The 15,722-nt window shown below is 37.9% G+C and overlaps 1 protein-coding gene across 2 annotated transcripts in view; it reads left to right on the top strand.

The window, feature by feature from the left end:
• LOC131432621 (synaptotagmin-4) overlaps nt 1-15,722 on the top strand; it is a 64,916-nt gene that overhangs the window by 34,072 nt on the left and 15,122 nt on the right. The gene's annotated exons all lie outside the window — the stretch shown is intronic.

Below are 15,722 nucleotides of genomic sequence, written 5' to 3'. Positions count from 1 at the left end.
CTTTTTATCTGAAGAAAACACTTAATTTTAACACTATTTTTGTAGGAAAGAAAACAACATATAACCGGTCCAACAAACTGAACGAGTATTTTGTTCAGTATGTCGTTCAACGAATGCTCATCGCCCAAGAAGATCTAACCGTTTTCTCAGTGGGAATTCAGTTCACTTTTCCTCACTCAATTTCGACAGATTTTCAAACTAATCGGTTAGAGATGAAATTCATGCAGAATCGGTTGTTGCACTGAAGTCCGCATTGATTCGAAATCTGAAATGAATTCCACATAGAATTGTGAATTAAAGTTTTTGCTCACTCCGGTTTGATTATGTGGAGTGTTGGTGGTTGAACGGCGGAACAGTAACTTAATTTGTGTCAAATGATTATTTGCACACCTAACGCAAAATGGAAACCGAACTTCATTCTTGTGCAATATGGGCTTTTCCACATTGGCGATCCTGCCAGGAGATAGTAATCTAGTTCTCAGTGAACATTAATTTTAATGAATCACTTGACACGACATTATACACGCATAATCAACAGTTCAGTGGCCAAATGTTCAAGGGTTTGTTTTCCACAAACATGTAGATTAGATTATGTTGTAAGTTGTACATGTAAGTATAAACACGCAATGGCCTAAGTGAAAATCAATAGTGGTATAGAAAACCACATTGATAATGAAAAGTAGCGAGTTGGGACGACCGCTATTGAACGATTATGTGAGTTCGGAAAACCGCACAATGACAAAGAGTGTTGGGACAACATCATTGAAGAAATTCAATGGTGGTAAAGAAAACCACATTGACTATAAAAAGCAGCGAGTTGGGACGACCATTATTGAATGATTGTGTGAGTTCGGGAACCCACACAATGGCAAGGAGTGTTGCGTCAACCTCATTTGTGAAAAGCGATGGTGGTAAAAAGACCACATTGGTATTGAAGGGTAGCGAGTTCGGACGACCGCTACACCTGTTTGTGTGCGTTGAGTCTATCAAGCAATGACAAGTGATCAGAACAATCGGCTTGATGGTAACGAAAATTCAATGTCGCTCACAACATAAAAACCGTTGTTCGAGCACGAGAAAGACAAACAAGTGTCATAAGTTGTTCTACTAAACACTCGTTGAAACCAAAATTACAAAAAACTGTAGTTTTGAGTTATTTGTGGTTGTTTCATACTACTGGGGACAAGAGAACACCACGATTAAGATCTACCCATTCTTGTATACATCTGCAGTTCAGGCACCAAGTTGCGTTGGTTACTTAAAACAGATGAAAAACCGTGTTTGTGTAGCTTGGTTCAGGTAATTAGTTCAGGTAAATGAATCAAAATGTTCAAGAATGCTTGTCATTTTCTCCTTGTGAGAAATAACATTTGAATTTCTATTGAGAGCAGACAGAGAAGCCAAATATCTGAAAACAATTTGTTTTTATTAATTTATATTGACAAAGCAGAATCATTTTATCAGACCCTGTCAGCTTGGAGCGAAATCAATCTTCAGTTCAGCAACGCCATCGCACGGCATCACATTCAACATACCATGTCAATTGCATGGGTGCGCAGTGCTGCTATTTTGGCGCGCACGAATTTGACATTTCTCTTCCCTACTTCTATGTATGAGATTCGATGCGGACTCGCCTGAGGGCGCCATACGCACAAAAAATTATGTTGCCAATGATTTGTTCGGGAAATGTGAGAGCTTGATATCTTGTTAATATGAAGTCTTTGCATTTTATCTAAGAATTTTCCGGAAGTCAATGAAATCGACTGAAACGAGCTGTGATCAGAGACTGTTTCCTCGGTCTTTGAATAGCTTTTACATTCTCTTGTTTATAGTCAAATGAACAAAAATCATTGATAAAATTAATTTTGCTTTAAATATAAAACTGACCCAATTAGTCGAGAATACCATGGAAATTATGATTATTGTGAGATCTGAGATGGGGCACTGATCATTCGCAATCTGAACATGAACGGAGTGTTGTTCAATCGGGTGGTCGTCTAAGTTGTATCTCATTGCAATCAGAGTATCATCAGGACAATTTCTAGAAATTTTTTTCGGCCTTACCTTCATGAAACATTTCCGAGCAACACCGGGTAAATCAGCTAGTAATGTTATAAAACTATCAACGATAGCCAGACTCTAATAATTTGTATACCTTCAATAAATCATTTAACATGTGACTGATGGGGAATCATGGATGGATGGTTTTAAAAGATTTTCGTTTTTTTTTTGAGTGGAGAGAGAATGTGGAGTGTATACATGACTAAATAATATTAGCATCTTTCCCCTCGCACTATTAGCTGTCAATAATTCTGGACGCACTGTACTGACGAAGTGTTTTCCCTCCTTTTCAATGATGCGTCAGTTGGTGGCTGAACGGCGGAACAGTAACTTGGTTTGTGTCAAATGATTATTTGCACACCTAACGCAAAATGGAAACCGAACTTCATTCTTGTGCACTATGGGCTTTTCCACAGATTCGGAATTTTTTCTGAATTTATAATGTTGACCTCATCGTTATTTTCTGGCATACCAGAGCTCGACTTAAGATCGAATCGAGTTAAATTACTAAAAGATACATGCTTGCTTGAATGACTCTTGTCATGTGTCACCTTTCCGTTCTATATTCTCACATCCTTGGTCTCCCTTGAGTACTACCAGGCGCGTACACAGGGGGGGGGGGGGGGGTTTAGGGGTTCAAACCCCCCCCCCCCCCCGAAACAAAAAATTATAACCCATGGGAAACATTGTGATATAAATTGTACATGTGTTGATTTATCACCATGTTCTAAAACCCCCCCCGAAAATTTTCTCTGGCTACGCGCCTGAGTACTACCATGGTATAATTTTCAATTCCTGTTTTTACCTAATATTCTGTGTTTAGTTAAAAAGAAATAAAAAAAAAAGAAATATTGAATGCTCAATTAATTCGCAATCAATCCACAACAAATACAATCCATTTTCTTATTATTATCAACGTGAAATAAGTAAATGTGAGTCGGATGGCCTCGGTTTAGTATTTCCGAAAGACATATAATAGTTCAGATGTATAGTTAAACGAAGAAAGTTCGCAATAATGCATTTTGTTAGAAGCACGGTAGTAAAATTTTATACAACCGGGATCAATACTTGATTCGGCAAAACGTCGTAATGGTAAAACCTCTAACAGACTTGCAGTATATGAATGAAAAATGAACTATAAATTTTAGTAGCGAACCATATATCAGCATCTTATGGGTTTTATCTATTTATGGGTGGCATGTTTTCGTCTCAGTTACGACTGGTTGTGCCATCCAACGACGGACCGGAATGCTTTCTGTCTGCTGCAGGGCATCCTATATAGAATGTTTGCGTCATTCCGCATTGGGCTGTCGGAGGAATAGTCAACCAGAAAAAGGAAGTTAATTTTTCTTCTTCTTTATGTGCCATGAGAAATACGAAACCGCTTTTCATGTTTGTTCAAAAGTTTTATATAACAATGGCTGTAGCACTCATTAAAAGATTGTCAGATTCTGATTATTGAGTCTAGACCCACCAGCAGGACTGTAGCCAGTGCAGTAGCTGCAATGTAAATTTGTTCTGAGTTTTTATGGTTGGTACGTCGCTTAGCGGAGGTGGGTTCGAGGGGAAGTCATAATTTCCATGTTGCATAATGAATTGTTCACGTTGATCTAGTTCAAGTGGTTTTATGTTTGAAAGTGAGAAACTTTTGAATAATTTCTATTGAGCAAAAATAATTATATTTGACGCTTGTTTTCTCGTGAATACGAATAATTTTATTATGGCCTTTTCAAAAGTTGAAATGGAAGAATGGATAGAATTGAATTCTCGGTTGATTTTTCATTAGGGCGTATAAGCAAGTGACAGTTTCTCTTTGATCACTCTCTCTTTCGATTGTTGTGAAGTGATTAAAAAGATTTTCTTTGATATCGCTATTATGTTTGAAAGTCGAAAGTTTTGGGTATTATTTCATGCAAAGAGTTGAATGATAAACGTGGAAACTGCTTGGTAATTAATAGAAGAGAAAGTAAACAAAGAGAAACTGTCACTAGTTTATACACCCTTTTGAAAAAAGTTGTATTAAACGCAACAACATTATACTTTTTCCATGCCATCGGAAATATGATAAGACATTTTCCAACAGTTCGAGATAACCGTAAAAAATTTTAAAATTAAATTTTCTCAAATGTTTGGATACAATGAGGAAATCTCATCTCGCTTGCTTGCCGTTCTTGTACCCGCGATGACGATTTTGAGGTAATCAGGCACATATCAGTCCCGATCGAAATCCCAGAACTGAATTCAGGCCTGGATTCTGGTTCACCTGAAATCTGAGCTTGATTTCTGGATTAGAATTTTGTTTTAAAATTCAGACTCATAATATAGATCCAAATTACAGATTCAGAAATTGAAACTATGACTTTGAAACCGATTCCTTATTCTGGATTCTGGAACAAATTTCTTGACTAGATTTTGGAACTGAACTCATTACCCTAATTTATGTTCGAAATTTGAATCTATTCTAAACGATTTCGACTTCAGAATTCGGGAACTGAATTCAGGATATGAATTTTAGACCTCGATTCTGGAACATAGTGTTAGATCTATAACCCGAGACTGAATTTTGGAATTGACTTCCAAACCATAATTTACTACCTGAGTTTCTGAATTTAATTCCTAAATTCATTTTCAGAAATAGTTTCCAGAGTTCAAAACCTGCATCCGGAGAAGTCCATCTCCTCTGTGTGGCGAAGAGCAAGTTTAATTCCCCCGAGAGAGCGAGAGAGCGATTCATGCAAAAAGAATATGTTTCACTCGCACCAGCTTCTGTAACCACAAGCACACACTCAAATCCTGTCTATTCGACACTGAGAAGAAGTGCGCATTCGTTTTTGTGCGATGTTCGTCGGGGGCCTCTCCAGTGTTGAAATGAAACTTACCCAATGGTGCATCACTCTAGTAAAAAAACCATCACTGCCTGCATGCAGGAACTAAATACGAGACTTGGTTTCTAAAGCTAGAATTTGGAACAGCAATCTGTTTTTTTTATTCAGGATTCAAACTTAGAATTCAGTTCAAGAACTTGATTCGAAACCTGGATTCTGAAAATGAGTTTAGTTTCGTAGCTCTTCAACTAAATTCATGATGAGGAATTCGAACCAGAATTTTGAACCTGTTCCATATTTCGAATTTAGTTCTTGAATTCTGTTTCGGTTCCTATATTCTCCTCCAGAACTTTGGTTCTTGTGTAGATGAATAAAGATTAGCAAAAAGTACTCAACATTTGTTAACATCGTAGATTCCGCAAATCATTATAATATTCCTGAAGGATTGAGAGGTTTTCTTCTACTAAGTAAGTGAATCTACCAAAAAAAACCACATCCACATCCACATAGTGGTGTAATGATGCCTTTCTCATATCAATACTATATATATAATACTGTGGTATTCTTCAAAATAATTCTCTGCGATTCTTGAAAGAATAACCGAAATCGGTTTGTTTGACCGTCTACTGATAAAAACTATCATTTGGAAAAGATTTGAGGTCGATTTAGAAATTTTTTTAAGGTTTTTCCCCATTTTCAGTGATGGTATACAATTTTTAACCCACTTTACCCTATATTTCCGGATCCGGAAGTCGGATCCGCATGAAATTCAGGAATTACGTATGGGACCACAGGACCTTTCATTTGAATCTAAATTTGTGAAAATCGGTCGCGCCATCTATGAGAAAAATTAGAACACATATTTTCTTGTTTTTGCACATTTTATCCCATAACTCCTGAACCGGAAGTCGAATCCAAATAATATTCAGGAATTTTTATGGGACCTTAAGACCTAAGTTTGTGAAAATCGTCAAAAAAAGCGTGACGTCTTTTATGGACAGCCCCTAATGAATTGTTCACGTTGATCTAGTTCAAGTGGTTTTATGGTTGAAAGTGAGAAACTTTTGAATAATTTCTATTGAGCAAAAATAATTATATTTGACGCTTGTTTTCTCGTGAACACAAATTACGTATGGGACCACAGGAGAACTCTGAGAAAAGTTAATGCACTTATTTTCACAATTTTTTGCACATTTTACCCCATAATTCCGGAACCGGAAGTCGGATCCAAATATTATTCAGGAATTTTGTATGGGACCACAAGACCTTTCATTTGAATCTAAGTTTGCGAAAATAGGTTCAGCCATCTCCGAGAAAAGTTAGTGCAAAAAAAACGTTACATACACACATACGCACATACACACACACATACACACAGACATTTTGCGTACTCGACGAACTGAGTCGAATGGTATATGACACTCGGCTCTCCGGGCCTCGGTTCAAAAGTCGGTTTTCACAGTGATTGCATAACCTTTCTATATGAGAAAGGCAAAACTACTAGATCATTGTTCTGTTTGACTCTCGTTTGTTTTTTGTTTTCGATAAACAATAGAAAAGGTCCATAGTGCAAACGACAGTTCCCTTTTGATTTACTTTCTCTTTCAATTACTACGGAATATTTCTATAGGGGTGTAATTTGCGGCATAACAAGGAAAGTTGAATAAAACAACTCTCTTCAATTGTAGGATCATTTGTCTCCAAAATTACTTCCTGGCGAGGGATGCATTCCAAGTGGTAGCACTAATTTGAGTCGAAAGATTTGGCCAAATCGAATTACGAATCATTGAATTTCCATTCGGGATTGCATGTGGAATTTCTATTCGGGATTCCAAGTCTGTAAATCCGAAAAATAATCTGGAGTCAGCAAGTATGTCTTGCTGGCAGCAGTTTCTCTATAAAATATGAACTCAAAACTTACTTGGCGTGCAAAAAAAAAAATTCGAAAATTTCAATAGTCTGTAAATTTTGCCGAAAGTCTGCAAAAATCTCGATTTTCAAAAGTCTGCACAACAACAGAGATGCCAGGTAAAAATTTCAAATATCTGCAGACAGGGTCTGCAAATCTGAAAAAAAAAATCTGCAGTCAGCAAGTGTGTCTTGCTGGCAGCAATTTCTCTATAAAGTATGACACGCAAAACTGACTTGGCGAGCAAAAAAGTAAATGTCGTCAGCACTATACCACAAATCTGCAGATTTACAGACAAATCTGCAGATTTACAGACAAATCTGCAGACCTCTGGCATCTCTGCACAACAATGTCTAAATCAGCGTTGCCAGGTCATTTTTCCAAAAATCTGTATTCGGCGCAAAAATCTGTTTGTACCATATCGGTTTCAGAAACTCGTCAACATAAGATTACGGAAATGTCACTAAAGCTCATTTTGGTGAGCGAAAAAAAACAGGTCTCGTAGCAACCTTTTCTACTGTCTATCCATGCTATCAACGAGAATCGGTATTTATCTGTACGATCCGTGAATTTTATGTATTTTGGGAGTACATATCTGTATTGCGGTATAGAGGTCAAATATCTGTATAAATACTGATAAATCGGTATACCTGGCAACGTTGGTCTGCAGCACTATACACGAAATCAGCAGATTTGGCATCTCTAGCGGTCAGGGATGCCAGGTTCACAGATTAATCTGTGTTTCACAGATTTTGAACTTTCTGCACAGATTTTGATTCCGATCAGCAGATCACCAGATCTCGACGTTTCACGCATTTCTAAGACAAAGCAGGATACTGGTGAGATCGTATCTTGGAGATATTTTTTCTTATTTACTGTCGTGTTATATTTCTCCTTACTAAAAATCAGACCAGACAAAACTCTGTCAATTATTCGGGGAAAGTTTGATCTATTTTGTTTTTTTTTTTTTATATTTTGCTTAGAGTGGATATTCGTATCGCGCAAGGCGTTGTTGTTTGATTGAAGATGATGTCTTGTCAGTATAACGGCTGTGTCTATTGCAAAAAAAAAAAACAACACAATGAACTAAATGCATGAATTGATAGCAAACCTCCCGACAGTCTGCTAACCGGAAGAAATTTGGTATTTTAGTTGGAAGCACAAATTAATACAAAACGCAAACCCCGACCCAGAAGAATTCTTAGTGTTAGTAGAATTGTACCACAAGCCATGCAATTGGCCTGCAAACTGATGAAGTGCGATACAACAGGAGGTCAAGCTCCGCATCGAACAAAGTTAATTGTCTGCTTCGATGAAAAGTTTTGCTATTGACTGTAAAATTAATAACAAAATAAAGTTTAGTATTACACAAAAATTGACGCATTTCTAATTGCATTAAATAAATTGGGATGTTAAATCAGTTTACCTACGAATAAAGTTACATCATTTTACGTCTCAAAAATTCACCTTTTATTTCTTCGAAATTAAATTTTAAGGTTGAATCATGAATTAATTAAATCGAAATAAAAAAATTCCAGGTGACCTGCATTGCCTAATGTCTCTCGGCAAATTGAAATACCAATGTCGTGTCACGCTGCTATTGTGTTTTAACCATTTTAAGGACATTTTCACCTTTTCTTCTTTCGCCTTTCGCCAATTGCCAATCAACAGGATGTGCGCAAGTAAAGGGCAATGCCGTGAGCACCACCGGTATGAGAGTGAATTGACGTTCATTTGATTCGATTAAATCGTGGTTGCTCGCGTTGATAAACTAAACTAGATTGGATTTTATTTTCACGGTCGAGCAAGAAGTCGTTTTCCAGTTACTTGGTAGGACTTATAGGTGGAACTGAGGCGAATGGACGCGTAGTGACATCATTGTCAATGATTGCGGTGCTAGAGGGGTTTCGAGTGTTTCAACGGTCAGTCACCTGGAAGTAACTTAGCTCAGTTCGAGTAGTGAACGTTACGACGTGGAATTCACATTCCGCTGCTGAATTTGCTCTAAGCAAAGCAAAGTTTTGCGTTTTGTTTACAGGTATATTCTTAGCGTGTAGAAACATTGCATGTCTGGAGTGCTACGATCGTATTGAAACTAAGAATCCTTCCAGGACTAATACTCTAAACCACCAACCCAATCAATATACTCAAAGCATAAGAATAGATATATTGAGTTTTAAGTTGCTCTATAAAATCTTCTGATTTATTCGTTATAACAGACTCTCTACATTGGTAAGCTACGTGAGCTAACTAATTCAGCAAATCGATCTTAGGGTTCACTGGACCTACCAATACACAATAGTATGTTTATTTGCAAAGATGTATGCTTGAATGAAAGATTTATGCTTGAATGATAATCGCAAAACGCTCACGTGGATCAAGTTTAAAATTCCACACCGCACATGGCATCTAACGTGAATGTGAACTGAAATATGTAGGCGGAAGATCGTGACAGCATAAGTATAAATGTTCATGGCGCATGCAACCAGCGGGGGTGGTATCATGCACTTCATCAATGCCGATGCTATCACTGTCCGGATTTTGAACAGCAGAGCTTCTACGTCTCTAATGTCTGATTGCAAGCTGATGAGTATGTTCATTGCACGTGGATGTCATATTGATATGCAATCAATGAAACAAAGAAATTACGTTTCATTGCGGAAGCTGGCTGCTAAGCATAGATTTCTACAGCATAGAGTAAAATTCCTGGATAAACACTCAATTTTTTTAGGACTGGAAACCTTCAGGTTTTGCCTAGTTTCGGTACACAAACACACACACACACACACACACTTAAAACTAACTCTCGACCTCGACATAAAGAAATGTCGAATTCGGAAATAATTCAAACGATTCCGAGATGCAATCAAAAAATATTCTGATAACGTTTGAGTTAAAAAATTGACTTTTTTCGGATGGTGATAAAAAAAGCTAAGACATTTATCATGGAAGGTAATTATTTAAGCTTAATTGCAAAAAAAATACACCCTTTCGTACGGCCTTCCGGTAGTTAGCCGGAACATTCGCCATGACGGACGAAAACAAGCATGTTTTTGAGTTCTTTCTTCGTTTTATTTATCAATTCTTCCTCAGTTTTTACAACAAAATTGTTGGAGTTGATCTTACGCTTTAGGTTGGCCCAGAAATTCTCGATGGAACGCAGCTGCGGGACGATTGGCGGTTTCCAGGTACCATATCGATATTCAGCCGCACTTCGTACTTTGAATTTCTACGTTCACGGCCAGTCTAGAGTGAAAGAACTTGGTATGTGAAATGAACACCACCTAGGAGCTCATTTCCTTCGTGGGGGAAGTAAAATACGAAGTGCCCTGCCAGTCGTCGCCATCCATCCATCCATCACCACTGCCACGTAGCGATTCGCCTGGAAAATCGGGATAACCATCTTATTAAGCCGCTGCCACTGCGAAATTGCCTGCAGCTCCGAAACCACTGGACGCGACTTCCGCTTTCTGACATGCATACCCTGTTCGCCAGGTACTTTTCCACTGTTTGGCCGGTGGCACAGACCTCCCGGCCAAGCGACCTCTGCGATCCTGTCTTGTCGCTCAGGGTCGTTGGTCGTCCGGAGCCGGACTTTTTTTCGATGCTCTGGTTGTTGTCTAATAGAACCAAGATGTAGAGTCCGGAGCTGGCGTATCCGGCTTCCACAAAATGCCGCGCAATGTCCGAATTTCGACGCGGCGAGGTGCCGTTCATTGAACGCGCACACTTCTGAACGGAGTTGCTTCACTGTTATAGCCTGATGGAGCTGTCAAATTTTTTCTGCTGGCTCATGGGTTACTATGATTTATGCTGCATGGGCAGTTTCGTCAGCGCGTCAGCAATTTACGATCATTGTTGAAAAATGCAAACGCAGTTTTCTTCGCTTTAATTAAGCGGAAATTCGAAAGAGAAATAGAATTTTGTTTTGAGCATTTTTCTATATAAACTGATGTTTTTTTTCTTGACTATTCTGCTACTGTTAGATGTAGCGAAGAAAACTACTCTCGCGTTATTCAAATATGACTAATTTCCGAAGATTGTAAGCAGAACCTTAAGTACAATGATTTGCTCAAATTGTCAGTAAAAATGATTGTACAGAGATCAGAAAATGTGTTCATCGAGATTTCAAACAGTGTGTTAACTTTTACTGATATAATTGATCGATTTTGCCCAGCATGATGTCGCCATATTTTGTGGGACTGGATGATATACAAGTTGTTTGAAAAGTAAATGTTTCGTCTTTCTACGAACAGATAGGCGAAAAATATTTAAAGACCCATCCAATAAGAGAACCTAAATACAGAGATAATACCTTTTATTATCAATCCGCATGTGTTTTTTTGCATGGATATTCTTCATTCTTCATCTTCATTCTCTTTGTTTAGTTTTTTGATTTTTTTTCGCGCTTTTTTCCTCTTTACTTCACGACAGTTGGATGCGGATAAAATTCGATAGAAAGAAGATGGATTTTCATTTGAATTTAATCGGTTGAGCGGTCTCTGAGAAAATTGAGTAGTTTGATGCAGATGAAATTCAATAGAAGGTTCTAGAAAAATACGCAATCCAGGGGTTAAAATCGAAACAGTAAAAGTTGCAAAATACACACGATAAATCTACTGATACAAACGGTTATTGATATTCGGAAATGCGAGAGTAGCAATACAGTTTCAATCGAATTCACATTCTTTAGTTATGTCTCTGATATTATCTATCCGCTATTTTTCTAAAAAAAAAACATTAACAACAACCATGCGTTTTCATTGAATCTCTTTTAGAAGGAAACGCATGGTGCTTAGTTCTAGTAGTTTATACACCATGCTTTTTTTTTTCATATATAGTCCAACCTCTTTCAAATATTATATAATGATATAAGTTACCTTTCGGGGGTAGTTTTGCCTTGCTGGCTATACTCTTTCAATTTTAAATTATTTACTCACTTTCTTAAGAGATGGCTGGACCGAAGAATTTAAACACAAAAGAAAAGTATTATAGTTTCATTCATTATTCCTATATTTCTCTCGGATCTTATTTCCAGTCCCGGAAATACAGATTGAGCAGTGTTGGAAATTTCATATAGTTATAACACATGGATCAATAAGTCCCGAGACTAACAATGGAAACAACATTTTTTTTGGAAAAATTTTTTTTATTCATCAACATAATCACCTTTTATGGTTCCAACGTTTTTCCAATTTTTCAATACCATGTTTATAAAAAAAATTATCTTTTGTTTTAAAATAAGCTTCAGTTTCAGCGATGACCTCCTCATTTGAGCCAAATCTTTTTCCCTGGAGCATTTTTTTAAGATCAGCCAAGAGCCAGTAGCCACTGGGGGCTAAATCTGGCGAGTATGGAGCGTGGGGAAGCAGATCAAAGCCCAATTCGTTCAATTTCGCCATTGTTTTCATCGAATTGTTGCAGGGTGCATTGTCTTGATGAAAAAGCAATCGCGGCACCCACTTGGAAAAAACCTTTTTCATGCTCAATTTTTCATGAAGGATAGTAAATACACTTCCATATGATATCTGTGTCATCTCAGCAATCTCACGGAGCTTCACTTTACGATCTTTCATTATAATTTTTGTCACTTCACTCACATTTTCCGGTGTAATGGCTTCCACAGGTCTACCCGAGCGTTCCGCGTCATTTGTGTCGGTACGACCACGTTTAAACTCGGCGAACCACCGCCAAATCGTTGCTTTTGATAGACAAGAGTCCGGATAACATTTCTCAATCCATTGTTTCGCTTGCACGATGTTTTTACCCATTGCAAAACAATGTTCTATCAAAACACGAAACTCGGTTTTTTCCATTTTTTAAACAAACTACAAAACGACTTTACTCCAACCTCGATAACTCAGCTGTTTCTGGTCGGATCGACTTGAAATTTTTACCCGTTTCAAGCAAAGGTTAGTACTCTAGAAAGACGTGGTTACTGGTTTACTACGAGCGCCATCTCTGCGTTAGTCTCGGGACTTATTGATCCATGTGTTATAGAGCAACTAAGCAAAATTTAGTTTTGGTTGCTGATCAAACGAATCGGTTTCGCTTATATCGGTTCCCAGTTATTGGTTCTGGAATTGACTGAATACTGAATCAAGAACTTTGAAACGGAACTCATTTTATTTCTAGCACCGGGAATTGTGCTCACAAACTCTAAACTGGAATGAACTCACTTTTTTTCTCTTTGACCGATTTCAACAAACTTATGACTTCGTATAGAACTAGTGAATTTAATCCAGATCTGTCTTCCGGTTCCAGAGTTACAAGGTGATGGGTGTAAAAAATTTCAAACCGGATATAGCGCACAGGTATGTACAGGGTGATTTTTTAAGAGCTTGAGAACTTTTTTAAACAATAAAACGCATAAAATTTGCAAAATCTCATCGGTTCTTTATTTTAAACGTTAGATTGGTACATGACATTTACTTTTTGAAGATAATTTCATTTAAATGTTGACCGCGGCTGCGTCTTAGGTGGTCCATTCGGAAAGTCCGCTTTTTTATCGACAAATTTTGTTCAGCGATGAGACTCATTTCTGGTTGAATGGCTACGTAAATAAGCAAAATTGCCGCATTTGGAGTGAAGAGCAACCAGAAGCCGTTCAAGAACTGCCCATGCATCCCGAAAAATGCACTGTTTGGTGTGGTTTGTACGCTGGTGGAATCATTGGACCGTATTTTTTCAAAGATGCTGTTGGACGCAACGTTACAGTGAATGGCGATCGCTATCGTTCGATGCTAACAAACTTTTTGTTGCCAAAAATGGAAGAACTGAACTTGGTTGACATGTGGTTTCAACAAGATGGCGCTACATGCCACACAGCTCGCGATTCTATGGCCATTTTGAGGGAAAACTTCGGAGAACAATTCATCTCAAGAAATGGACCGGTAAGTTGGCCACCAAGATCATGCGATTTGACACCTTTAGACTATTTTTTGTGGGGCTACGTCAAGTCTAAAGTCTACAGAAATAAGCCAGTAACTATTCCAGCTTTGGAAGACAACATTTCCGAAGAAATTCGGGCTATTCCGGCCGAAATGCTCGAAAAAGTTGCCCAAAATTGGACTTTCCGAATGGACCACCTAAGACGCAGCCGCGGTCAACATTTAAATGAAATTATCTTCAAAAAGTAAATGTCATGTACCAATCTAACGTTTAAAATAAAGAACCGATGAGATTTTGCAAATTTTATGCGTTTTATTGTTTAAAAAAGTTCTCAAGCTCTTAAAAAATCACCCTGTACATGCGTAGGTCGGAAGAAGAAGTAAAAACAAAACACCGCCTTTACGAACGAAGCATGCTGTGTGCGGTCACTCGGGGTCATTCGTCCCAATTACAATGTTTTTTTGGAGACGGCAAATCAATTCGTGTCACCTTTTTTCTCATATAGAAAGGCTATGTAATCACTGTGAGAACCGACATATATCATTCGACTCAGTTCGTCGAGTACGCAAAATGTCGGTCTATGTAAGAAAAATGTGCACTTGATTTTTTCGAAAATGGCTGAACCGATTTTCACAAGCTTAGATGCAAATGAAAGGTCTTACAGTTCCATATAATTTTATCGAAATTCATCCGGATACGACTTCCGGCTCAGGAGCATGTTTTTATACATGATTCGGAAAAATCAATTAAAATACATTCAAATAGCCGTATAATTCTTTAATCAGGCAGGTAAGGTTATTTGATGACCAAATATGTTGATTTTAGATATACCGAATCAACGTTGCCGGTTCCGGAAGTACCTGGAATGTGCTCGTGTGCTCCTAACCGGAAATCACTTCAATTTCTCAGGAACAACCAGACCGATCTCTTCATACTCAGATTTAAATGAAATGTATTATGTTACCGATTTTACTTTCGGTTCTGGAAATAACAAAGGATAGTGTGTATGAAATTGCCACCTGCCACATAGAGCGATGATGCAAAAAGCGTAGAAGTTCTTCTAAATTAAAAACCTAGTTATGCTAGTTGCTGGCCAAATGAACCGATTTCAACTATGCCGGTTGCTAGCTCCCGGTTCAAGAAGGACAACAAATAGTAGTCGGAAACTCAAAAACGGAACTATCATAATTTTCTCAGAATAAGCTCAAATAAAAGGGTCAACGTCTATAAAAATAGACTGCTTTTGACCTTTGTTCGGATCTCACTTCCGGTTCCGTAATGAAGGGGTAAGATGTGTTTAAAATTATAATATACCGCCGTTTATTTCAAACAAAGTAATTTGGGTCAAAACTTTGGAAAATTGAAAAGGTGTTCTTATTCAATATCCAAAGAAATTTTTTTTGAACAATCCTTCAGTAATATTAATGAAGATATGAGTTAAATGATAGCGTGAAGAAACATATTTTGAGTGTTCCCGTCACCCGCCGAATGCCCGAGATATTGGCTACAATAAACTTGCTAGATCATCATATCCTTGCTACCTGTCTGTGAAAAGCAGACACCCACATTGAATTGATAGATGGAAAAACAAATGCCGCAGCGCGGTGTGACGTCAACATCCGACATAAAAATGTTGCCAAAATTTAACATCATTCATCTCACACCGAAAGGATATTGATCAATTCTGTCCCAGTGGGTCTACTTTCACCTATCGCAGGTGCGGTTTTCTCAGATGAAGGTTTTGCTGGATGTTGCGCTACTGCAGAGTTACATTTTACTTTTCTTTCGTTTTCACTGAGGATTTCACCGTCCGTTGGCCGGAGATCATGATGAAGCGCTTTGATAGCATTTTTTCACCGGTTTTCGCAAGAAACGCAATAAAATTTATGTATACTACTTACACCGAACCAGAGGGAAAATAAAATTGGTTTTTGATGATTCGGAAGCATCGCACGTGGGACTACTAAGGAAATGAAGAGTTGAAAATTTGTGTTACCCTCATAACTCGCTTCGCTAAACTAAACCTTTGATGGAGC

This window comes from Malaya genurostris, chromosome 2 (genome assembly GCF_030247185.1).
Source record: "Malaya genurostris strain Urasoe2022 chromosome 2, Malgen_1.1, whole genome shotgun sequence".
NCBI lineage: Eukaryota > Metazoa > Arthropoda > Insecta > Diptera > Culicidae > Malaya > Malaya genurostris.
This window is presented reverse-complemented; position numbering and strand designations above follow the sequence as displayed.